The sequence below is a fragment of the Sciurus carolinensis genome, chromosome 12 (assembly GCF_902686445.1).
Source record: "Sciurus carolinensis chromosome 12, mSciCar1.2, whole genome shotgun sequence".
In the NCBI taxonomy this organism is placed as follows: domain Eukaryota; kingdom Metazoa; phylum Chordata; class Mammalia; order Rodentia; family Sciuridae; genus Sciurus; species Sciurus carolinensis.
This window is the reverse complement of record NC_062224.1, coordinates 37553981-37565616: the sequence shown is the minus strand read 5'-3', so window position 1 is coordinate 37565616 and position 11636 is coordinate 37553981.

Sequence of the window (11636 nt, the reverse complement as noted above, 5' to 3'; positions counted from 1 at the left end):
GGTCTCCTTGTGGACATGGATTAAATATTTCTATTTTGTTCCAGAGTTAGTGTCATGGGCTTCCGTCTTCTCACAGCCCTATCATGGCAGGGATCTGCTCTAATCTCCTTCCCTGGTCTTGATGGGATCTGCTTTTCTCAGCTGCTAAATGCACTCAACCTAAGTTAAGTGATGCTTGGGGTAGTTTCTGCCATGTTCCTGTTTGACTGTTACAAACACAGACCTTTGTTATTATGGACCTGAAGTACTGCAGAACTGTTTGTAAGTGAGCAAGTGACTGCCTTGGTAGGGGGCATCCGTCTGTACTGTACTGTAACACTTACCACATTTCTTACTTATCATTATGTTCCAGGTTTTGAAGGCAAGAACAGCTCCATTCTAGCTTTTGCAGCTCTAACTTAGAATCTGGCATAAAGTATATATTTCAGAAACTTGCAATGATTAAATGACTGGATTCCAATGGAATAGAAAGGTGTTCCAGAGCATAGAAAAGAAAAAAGACATTTGTAGTATGAAGAATGTGGAGCACTCAAAATATTTGAAAAAACTTCGTAATGTAATTGACCTTCAAAAACTTTATAGAGTCACAATGCAATTTAGCAAATAAAGCCCTGTGACTATTAGACGTAGAAGGTAACATGTGACTACATTTCCTGTGAGCAAAATCAAGGACACTGAAGTTTCATAGGAGTCTGGATTCATTATTTTACCCACACCATCATCAGGATAAATAGTTTGTGGTGCCAAAATACTTAATAGTATGTTTTTCTCTAAGTGCAGAAATTATAGCACTGAATTTCTGAATGAGGGACAGACTAGAGTGGGTTTCTTTTTTAAAACAGCACAGTGTAACTTGACCTGGTGTGACACAGATGAATTTCTCAAAGGAGGTGGTTTGTGCAGAGGCATGCCATTTTTATCCCTAAGGATAGAGTGGGTCATGTGCAGAGAGAAGGTCACTGTGGGTATACTGAAGTAATATGCATTTTACCTTTTACTTTCTGCTAGTTCTACAGTCTCTGTTGGTCCTGTAAGCAGGTCTTATGTTCCTGTGTCTATGAGCAGTGAACTTGAGCAGAAGGAATTATGATGATTTTCCTGTGGCCATAGAAAAGTCCTTTCCAGCAAAGTCCACACTTCAGCCTTATCCTTCTGAACTACTGTGCTTCAGTCTATGCTCCCCAAAACTTCACAGTTACTTGGGATTAAGTGTGATCATTTTAGAGCCTAAAGAAATAGTGTTAATGTACTCAACCAAGTGCTGGGGCTAGCATGTGAGCCCAGCTGTGAATAGTATTTTAGTTTGCATTTATGGGAACATGGCTAGAGATATGATTTTAAAGTGGCTTAGTCAAATAGAAAGAGAAGGAGCAGTTGTAGCTGGAGTGGTGTGTCTTTGGAGATGGGCTATATTCCATCTGGAATAACTGAGTACACTAACCCTAACTGCTTTAAGTTACAGAGGTGGCTTATGGGCTCATATACCTAGCACTCTGCCAGTGAGTTTAACTGGTGCCTCCACCTATGTCTCCACTCTGCCTTCTGTGGTGGTCGGCCTGCTGCAGTGCTGGCTCCCTTTCATGGCCTCTGCTGGTTGCTCTCAGTTACTCGTTCTGTATGCTTCCCCTGACATAGGAGGGATAAGTGGAAGATGGCTGCTCCTAGTAGCTTTCTTTTGAGAAAGAGCATGCCAGTTCCCAAACCACCTGATAAACCACAGTTAACATTTCATTAGCCACACAGTGCCTGGCCTCAAAACCAGTCATTCTGGCAGGGGAGGGAATTTTCCCAGTACTGGGTTTGACTGGACAGGGACCCATCCCTGAAACTGCACTCAAGTCCCTAGCTGCCCAGCTCCACCACTGATGTGACCTTTGGTCATGGTAACAGATTTGTGTCCTATTTCCTGATCTGAAAAGTGGAGGGAGTAAAAGTATCTATTATTTTAGGGTTGTTGTGCTGATTACTTGACTTAGTGTAAGGCACTTAGAAATGTGCTAGGCAGGTAATGAGTGACACCTGTATTTATAATAAATACTATAAAGTGGCCATAGTGATTCCTCTTGTCATCAGGTAGCTTAAATTTGTTAAAGTTATCAAATCCTTCTCATATCACATTACTTTGCTCTTCTAACCATTATGTCCATTTCTTTGGATACTTATGTCCTTATCCTTTCCCTGTTGACATAGTAATATTTTCTTTTCCAAATTCTGTTTTCATTTTTCTCATCATTGCATTTCAAATAGTTTTTAAAAAGAAAACTGTACTTAGAACTAGTGGATACAACAAGGAAAGTTCTGGATTAGATTGTAGACATAGGATAATGATTCTGGTTGGTCTATGAGAGGAAGTGTAACTTTTTGTATAATTGTCTCCAGCATGAAACTATGACACTCTGTGATCCTACCTGTTCCCTGAAAACACCATCTCCATCTCATATGTGTGTACCTGGCAGTCTCTAAATACATCAGCTTACCACAGTCATGGGATCAGCCTGTGTGTATTTAACTAGACATGGACTGAAACTATAAAAACTTAGCATCTGTAGCAAACCGTAAATGATACAGCAGAACAACTATCTATGAGGTATTCTCACTGTATTGGGCATTATAAGTAATCTGGCCAAGATTTAAAGTCTGAGGGGAGACATTTGTAGATAATATGCAAAAATGATGCTATTTTACACAGTGGGGGCTTCAGTCTCTGAGGGATTTTGTTCTTGTGGTTTTGTTTCCACTGGATATGGATGGAGGGGGCTATATTTGAGACCTGAGTAATGTTTAGATCCCATAAGATTACTGGATGCTCTCTGTGTCCTCCCCTTCTTTTCTTCAATCTTAGTTTCCAGCTGCAGGGAGCCTTATGATCTTCCTCCTTAAAGTCCATGGCCTCTGATGCCTGTCTGTTTACCTCAGAGTCTGGCATCTAGAGCACCCGAGCCCCACCCCTGGTCTTTCCCTGCTTTTCCTCCCTTACTTACTATTGGGCTATTGTACCTTGTGTCCTCCCAGTCCTTTCTCCAATCCAGAATTGCACTTCCACTCTGTATCAAAGAAACTTGAACATTTATTAAAAATACATTTATTCCCATAACTATTTACATCTCATTTGATTAAGAAAGGATTTGAAGGTGCTATTATTTAACCTTGACAGAGATAGAATTCCCTGAAACTTTTCTCAAAAGAATATAATAGTATGATAACTATGAATGTCACTAGGAACAAGTGTTTTCAGGCACATTAATATTTTTGACTTTTAAACTAATTTTTTTATATGGAACAAGAACAAGAGATAAATTTTACTTCCCCCAAAATAAATACATTTTGCATTTACATTGCATATTGCTACTCACAGTAGTTTCTGTTAATTGCCCATCCCACCCCTGTTTCCTCCAAGTAATTCTGAGTGTTTATGTACTTAAATACCTCACCTCAGGAAATCTTCCTTTTGTTTCCTGTCCACATTCTTTTTTTTTTTTTTTTTTTTTTTTTTTGGTACTGGGTATTGAACTCAGGAGCACTGGACCGCTGAGCCACATCTCCAGCCCTTTTTTTATTTTGAGACAGGGTCTCGTTGAACTACATAGCATCTTGATTTTCCTGACACTGGCTTTGAACTCTTCAGCCTCCTGAGCCACTGGAATTACAGGTGTGTGCTACCATGCCTGGCTCTGTCCACATGCTTAAGCATCATAATTCCTTGTGTGGTTTCTGGTTGGGATATCTTTATATAAAAAGAGGCTGTCATGCTGGGGGCACATGGACTTGGGATCTGATGAATCTTGGTGTTGATAGAAGCTCTTGTTCTATTTGGGTTTTTATAGCAAAAGGTCTTTAAAAAGATGTCTTAAAATAAAAAAAAAATGTTTGATTCTCCTTATCCTGGAACCTAGGAAGTCCAAGTTCAAGGATCCAGCAGATTCCAGCAGATTCTGTGTGGTTAGGTGGTTCTTTTTTTTTTATTTTTTGTAGTTGTAGATGGACAGCATGCCTTTATTTTATTTGTTTATTTTTATGTGATGTTGAGGATCAAACCCAGTGCCTCTCATGTGCTAGACAAGTGCTCTGCACTGAGCTATAGCCCCAGCCACAGGTGGTACCTTTTCACTCTGTTCTCATGTGGTAAAAAGAGAGAGGGTGTCTCCAGGGTCTCTGTCACAAGGGCCTAAGTTGCATTTTTGAAGTCTCTGCTCTTGAGACCTAATCCCCTCTCAAAGCTACCACCTCCTAAGGCCACCACCTGGGGGCAGGATTTCAGCATTTGAGTCTTGGTGTGGGGGCCTAGACTTTCAGACTTTAGTAGAATCTTTATTCATTCATTAAAGATGAATTGAATGCCTGCCACAGGAGAGGCCCTGATCCAGGTGTTGAGGGACAGTGGTGGATAGGGTAGGGTGCTTGTTCTCCTGGAGCTCATGGTGGCATGACAGGGACTGGAAGGTAGCAAAGGTAACAGAACCAGCCACATGCTGTGTGTGGTCTTGTTGCAGTGCCTGTCATGGAGCTGAGGTAGCCCCATGGTCCTTTCTCACTGATTGTTGCCATCATACCAGAAGGACTTCAGACATGTCACTCAGAGTAGAGGGATGAGTTTGTCAGAAGGCATGGAAAAGAGCACTCTCTCCAGGAGAGAGCAGGTCTTAGAAGGTAGCTGCGCCCTTCCTGCCCTCCAGTTTTCTTGAATATTCCAGGGAAGTTTCCAGAGTTCCTCCCAGGTTCACCTCTAGAATTTTTACTGACAGCAGGATGGCATCAGACTTCCAAGTCCCCACTGCACATGGCAGGGGTTCAGGACAAGTCTAGGTCATTTTGGCCCTTGCTCACTGGTTCTAACTAGAAGCATAAAATCTGTAAAATCTTACAGATTTTTATGCTAAAGTGAAATTCTCCTAATCCTTCGAGTTCTAGGAACTGGTCTGTGTAAGCATCACAACCCCGCCCCCCACCATAACCTGCATTCTTTCTGTAGGCTTTTTGGGCTTGCATTTCTCCTGCAGATAACAGGTTTCTTCCTGAAGAATGTGACATATCCTGTTGACTTAAGCCAGGTAGGGCTGCATGTAAATTTCTTGGTAAAAGAAAGCATGTGGGGGTCGGTACAGTAGGCCTTAATCTCATGGCCCCACTTCTCACATCTGTCTGTAGCCTCTAAGTTACTGACTGGACTGCCTTGTCCATCTGAATAACTGTGTTTCTAAGTAAGTAATCAAAGACTGATAAAATTGAGTATATGGCATCTACAGTTTTTCATATAATATCATTTTAGAATCAAATACAGATGGGAATTTGCAAAAATAAGCAACATATACAAAAGTCAAGGCCCAGTTTTTAAAATACAATGAGTTTTTATAAATCTGTAAGAAAAGGAAATATTACCTGATAGAAAAATAGGCAACAGATAGATACTGTCCAAGAAAAATAAATAATAAAAGACTTTCAACATGGCAAATAAATAAATGCAAACTGAAATAATAAATAGGAACATTTTACTTAGTAGGTTGGCATAAATAAAATTTTGATAATAACCATCATTTGGAAAAATGTTCAGTGATGTGTGGTTACTTGAAGTGTAAATTTATGGAATTCAAAAGCCAGACAAACTTTGCTCTGACAAAATATATATATGTGAAGTTTTAGATAGTTTCTTATTATTTTGGGGAATTTTACTTTAAGAAATGTGTCCTACAGACATTTTTGTACAATCAAAAGCAAGACTTTTATCCACAGGGTTATGTAAGTTATAGTACACTTACATAGTACAATACTGTGTTATTCAATATTGAGATGAAGCTGTCATTTGGAAAATTGTATGAAATAATAAGTAGTTCATCTTTTTAGCATGACAACTTTTGACTTTATTGTAAGTGAAAAATAAAAAGCATAGGCTTGCTACATGTGGATTAAGATTCCAATTACATGAAAATAAAAATATGAGGAGAGCTGGGCACCATGGCGAAGTCTAATCCCAGTTACTTGGGAGGCTGAGGCAGGATCATAGGTTCAGAGTCAGCCTCAGCAGCTTAGCAAGGCTCTGAGCAAGATCCTATCTCAAATAAAATTTAGAAGGGCTGGGGATGTGGCTCAGTGGTTAAGTGCCCCTGGATTTAATCCCAATACCAAAATATAAATGTGTGTATATATGCATGTCTCTCTCTCTCTCTCTCTCTCTCTCTCTGTCTCTGCATATATATTCATATGCAGAGAAAGGCACTTTCTGTTTATACACAGCATTTCTGAAAGAATGCACAGGAGGATGGTTTTCTTCTTGGGAGAGGGAATTTGATCTTTTACTTTCCTGTCCTGTCCTGTGTGTTCTGTTATTTATTGTTAATCTGTTGAAATGCATTGATTTGTATAAAAAAAAAGTTAACTTATGTGAGAAAAGCTAGATAAATGATGGTAAAAGGAAAAACTGCATATTAATTTCAGTCAAGTGAAAAAATAGAACATGCATCTATCATTGTAAATAGACCTTCCCACCTACCCCCACCACAAGGAAGTTTTAATCCAATAGCTGTTTCAGGTAAGTAGTATTATGAAAGAGTTTTTAAAACTTTTTGATTTCTCTTGATTATCTATTTTTATTATAGTTACTATTGATTTTATAACCAGAAAAATTAACAAATAAAACTGTTGAATTTTTATTTTATTATTTTTATTTGCACATTTCTTTTTTTTATTTATTTTGAGTCATTATACACAAATGGGGTACCACGGTTGTTTCTCTGGTAGTACACGAAGTAGAGTCTCATCATTTGTGTAATCATACGTGTACATAGGGTAATGATGTTTGTCTCATATTGTTATTTTTTCTTCCCCCCACCCCCCTCCTCACCCCTTTTTCCTCTGTACAATCCATCCTTACTCTATTCTTGCCTGCCTCCCACCCCCCCATTATGTATCATCATCCACTTATCAGAGAGATCATTCCACCTTTGTTTTTCTGGGATTGGCTTATTTCGCTTGGTATGATATTCTCAAACTGCATCCATTTACCTGCAAATGCCATAATTTTATTCTTCTTCATAGCTGAGTAATATTCCATTGTGTATATACACTACATTATCTTCATCCATTCATCAATTGAAGGGAATCTAGGTTGGTTCCACATGAAGCTATTGTGAATTGAGCAGCTATGAACATTGATGTGGCTGCATCACTGTAGTATGCTGATTTTAAGTCCTTTGGGCATAGGCCAAGGAGAGGGATAGCTGGTCAAAAGGTGGTTCCATTCCAATTTTTATAAGGAATCTCCACACTGCTTTCCAGAGTGACTGCATTCATTTGCAACTCCACCAGCAACGTATGCACTCATTTGCATCCCACATCCTCACCAACACCTATTGTTGCTTGTATTCTTGATAATAACCACCCTAATTGGGGTGAGATGGAATCTTAGGGTAAGTTTTGATTTGCATTTCTCTTATTACTAGAGATGTTGAACATTTCCTCATGTATCTGTTGATTGCTTGTAGATCTTATGTGAAGTGTCTGCTCAGTTCCTTAGCCCATTTATTGATTGGGTTATTTGTATTCTTGGTGTAAAGTTTTTTGAGTTTTTTATAGATTCTGGAGATTAGGGTTCTATCTGTAGTATATGTGGCAAAGATTTTCTCCCACTCTGTGGGCTCTCTCTTCACATTGTTGATGGTTTTCTTTGCTGAGAAAAAGCTTTTTAGTTTGAATCTATCCCAATTATTGATTCCTGCTTTTATTTCTTGTGCTTTGGGAGTCACTTTAAGTAAGTCTGTTCCTAATCTGACATGATGAAGATTTGGATCTACTTTTTCTTGTATAAGGTGCAGGTTCTCTGGTCTGATGCCAATGTCCTTGAACCATTTTGAGTTTTGTGCAGGATGAGAGATAGGTGTTAAGTTTCATTTTGCTGCAAATGGATTTCCAGTTTTCCTGGTGCCATTTGTTGAAGAGGCTATCTTTTCTCTATTGTATGTTTTTGGCACCTTTGTCTAATATGAAAAACTGTATTTATGTGGGTTTGTCTCTGTGTCCTCTGTTCCATACCATTGAACTACCTGTCTATTTTGGTGCCATTTTTGTTAGTATTACTCTGCTACTTTACTGAATTCTGTTGAATTTTGATGTGCAGAGTACTTAAGGACCATCTGCTTCCTGCCAGTCACTTCTGTTGAATTCATTGTCATTGCTTGACAGATAGCAATATGTATTATGTTTTACCTCAGTCTGTCTGGGAGAGTCACAGGTCTGCACACTAATTTTAATTCTATATGTTATTTTGCATTTCATTGCCCTTTATTCAGCTACCAAAAAATGTGGTTCAATTATCTATTCCAAATTCATAAAGCTACCCCAGCTCCATTCCTCCAAATAGGTAGATGGTAGACTCACTCCTGGGTTTGAGTGTGAAATAAGCCAGCACCTTCTTTTGTTTTCCTCTTGTCTTCAGTGTGTGCTGTTAGACTGGAAACAGGTGGAATTTGGGAGCAATGATATATAACAATTTGGAATTTGACATGGATGTATTTAATATGTGTTTTAGATGGAGAATAAAAAATATATTTATGAGCTGCCTTTTGGAGACCTCAGATGCTGTAGACACAGATATTTACAGTTTGAAATGTTGCTGTGCTCCTGTTTCTTAGCTGACAAACAGGCATGATTTTCTAAAGATGTCAGAGAAATGACTCTGGTGGACTCTGTGAATACTCATTTCTCACAATCCAAAGTATGAAGCAGGATCAATGGCTGCTTTTTTAATATTACAGAAGTGATCAATTTCTGCAGTATTTTAGTCAGATTTTACACTGCTGTGACCAAAATCCTTGACAAGGTCAATTTAGAAGAGTGATGTTTATTTGGGGTTCACAATTTCAGAGATCTCAGTCCATACACAGCTGACACCTTGCCCTTTGCCCAAGGTGAGGAGGGTGGGGGGAGGGTCCATGGATGCCTTATGTAATTTATTGAATAGGCATATCCCCCCAATGCCAGCAACACAAGCACATTATAGAGAATTGTGAATTCTGATGATGGCCTGTCTGACTGGGATTTGCCACTCTCTGCCGCTGCCCCGGTATCCCAATGCCTATCACTAGAGATCATGGTATTGCCCCCTCCCTAGCCTGGGAAGTGATCAAAATTAAAATTTGAAGTGTGGTTTGTACTGAACATATATTAACTTTTGGACCATTGTACAGTCAATATGGAAGCTGAACCATTTTAAGTTAGGGACCATTCATAATAAAAAGTACTTTATTGCAAAAATATTTTTGGCTAATTACCAATATTGCCTGTATTTCACATTCTGACTGAATAAAAGTTTAGGAATTTAGTTAATTATTCAGCATTAATGAAATTATTTCAGCAAACTAACATTTTTTAAAAGCTTCATTCAAAATGTTTTCATTATATTTAACATATAACATTTTTATTCAAGAACTCCATATTCTTATTCCATTGAAGACTGAAAGTAGTCATGCTGAGAAATAACATGTCTTGTAAGTTCTGTGCACTATACAAAGGTACAATAAGACAGAGTGTCAGTTGTAAAGGAATTTAAAATTTTAAAGGAATTTAAAACACTCTGCAAGCCACTGTGTTTTATTCAGGTTCATATTGGCTGTGTGTTCTATTTCTGAAATAAATCAGGAAAATTATGATGCAGAAGGATATAAGGTCTTAGTCTTCAGGACCACATAGGCAGAGACAAAAGATCAGTTCAAGATACTGTAAACTTGTGCCTTATTTAGAAAAGGTCCTGTGTCTAATGTTTTGATGTACCTTTTAATGCTGCCATTATACTTTGGAGATAAGAGGAGCACGTTGAGAAATCTGAACGTGGATACCATTTTTTTCTCTCTGTTTTGGAAAAAGAATGGGTTTATTTTATTTTTTTACTTTAAAGTGAATATATCTTGCTGGGTACAGTGGTGCATGCCTATAATCCCAGTGACTCAGGAGGCTGAAACAGGAAGATTGCAAGTTTGAGGTCAGCCTCAGCAACTTACCAAGATCCTGTACAAAAATTAAAAATAAGGGCTGGAGATGCAGCCCTGTGGTAAAGTGTCTCAGGTTCAATCCCCAGAACCCCTACAAATAAATATATCTTCATTGTAAAAAGTTAGATAGTGAAATAAGATGGGAGGTACTCTTATACTTCTGCCTATTTATACTGTACATAAATTGGGGAGGTTTAAGTTTCTTCTGAAGAAGCTGTGGAAAGAGAAGGATACCTTTCTTCTATCCTTTTGTCTCTTACTCTAGGTGAGGAAGCATCTTTTATTTGTCTCTTTGTCTTTGGGAATAGGCATTGCAAGGAGCATCTTTTAAGTCTGTCTGCATACTCTAACTCTGCCACCCCTGCTCTTGAGGAGGTACGGGCAGTAGCCTAAGACTCCAGCTCTTAGTAAGCTCCACAGAGCTGGCAGATGCTGAATAGTGATTCTCCTTATGGGCAAGTCTTTCTCCTTTTAAATATTGTATTGTTCAAAATCTCACCAACAGGGCTGGGGAGATAGCTCAGTTGGTAAAGTGCTTGCCTTGCAAGCATAGATCCCTGGGTTCGATCCCCAGCACCGCAAAAAAAAAAAAACAAACAACAAAAAAAAAAAAAAAAACAAAATCTCACCAACCTTCACTAAGCACTTGTGCTGTTTTGACAGAATTTAATTTAAAAAAATGACTGGATGTTTCTTTAAATAATTCAATCAAGTGAATTTTTACTTTAAATGTTTAAATTAAGTCATGTAGGAATTTCATACAAGAAGCAGGAATTTCTTTGGTGAAAGGACTGTGGAAAAGGCTAGATTAAGCAAAGTTAGAATGAATGACCTCAAGTTATCTGAATCTTGAGAATGCTTTGTGACTCTCGAAGTGGGAAGAAGAGATATAGGAAAAAAACTGTGATTTTCAAATTTACTAGACATAGCCCTCCCATTTACTGTTCCATGTAATGTTTAGTTATATCCCTTGTGTGCTTGCTGTTATATCTCTTGGTGTTTTGTGCTGCATGTTCAGGAGAACTAAAGTGTTCTAACTTTGTCCTTACATAGGAGAGGAGACTGAGCTAATTACTCTCATTTACTCTTATGGCTAATTAAAATAGTGGGTATCACAACCCAGGTGAGGAAATTCCCAGGATGCTGGTTTTCCATCCCCTCCATTATTACCTTCCAATGTGGTATGCTGCTCTCTGAAATCATTCCTTCAAATGAGCAGAGGTTTTTCAGCCCCACTAATACATACCAAGTAATTTTTCATGATAGTATTCTCTCTGTGTGCATTTGCATATGATTTAAATAATAGATGAAAATATTTGGTGCTTTATCCAATATTTGAAGACTCTCATTAGCTTACTTTGATATTTGACCTGGAAAGTTGTATCAATGTGAAATCATCATCTTTTGCAGTGGTTCCCAGTAGAGGAAATCGGAAAAAATGTGCTAAATTTTGTTAATTCTTCAACTGATCAGCAGAGGAAAGACCACAAACTTCCTCTGGTATGTGTTCTGGTTCTTTTCTTGGTGAGTGGTATTTTTCCTGTTTTCCCTTGCTTTATGCCCTTTCAAGACATAAAAACAAACTCTGGTGTTCAGTGTATTTTCTTTTAATTGGTTAAAGATTCAAATTTGTTGATTGGCTCATTAGTATTATCCTTA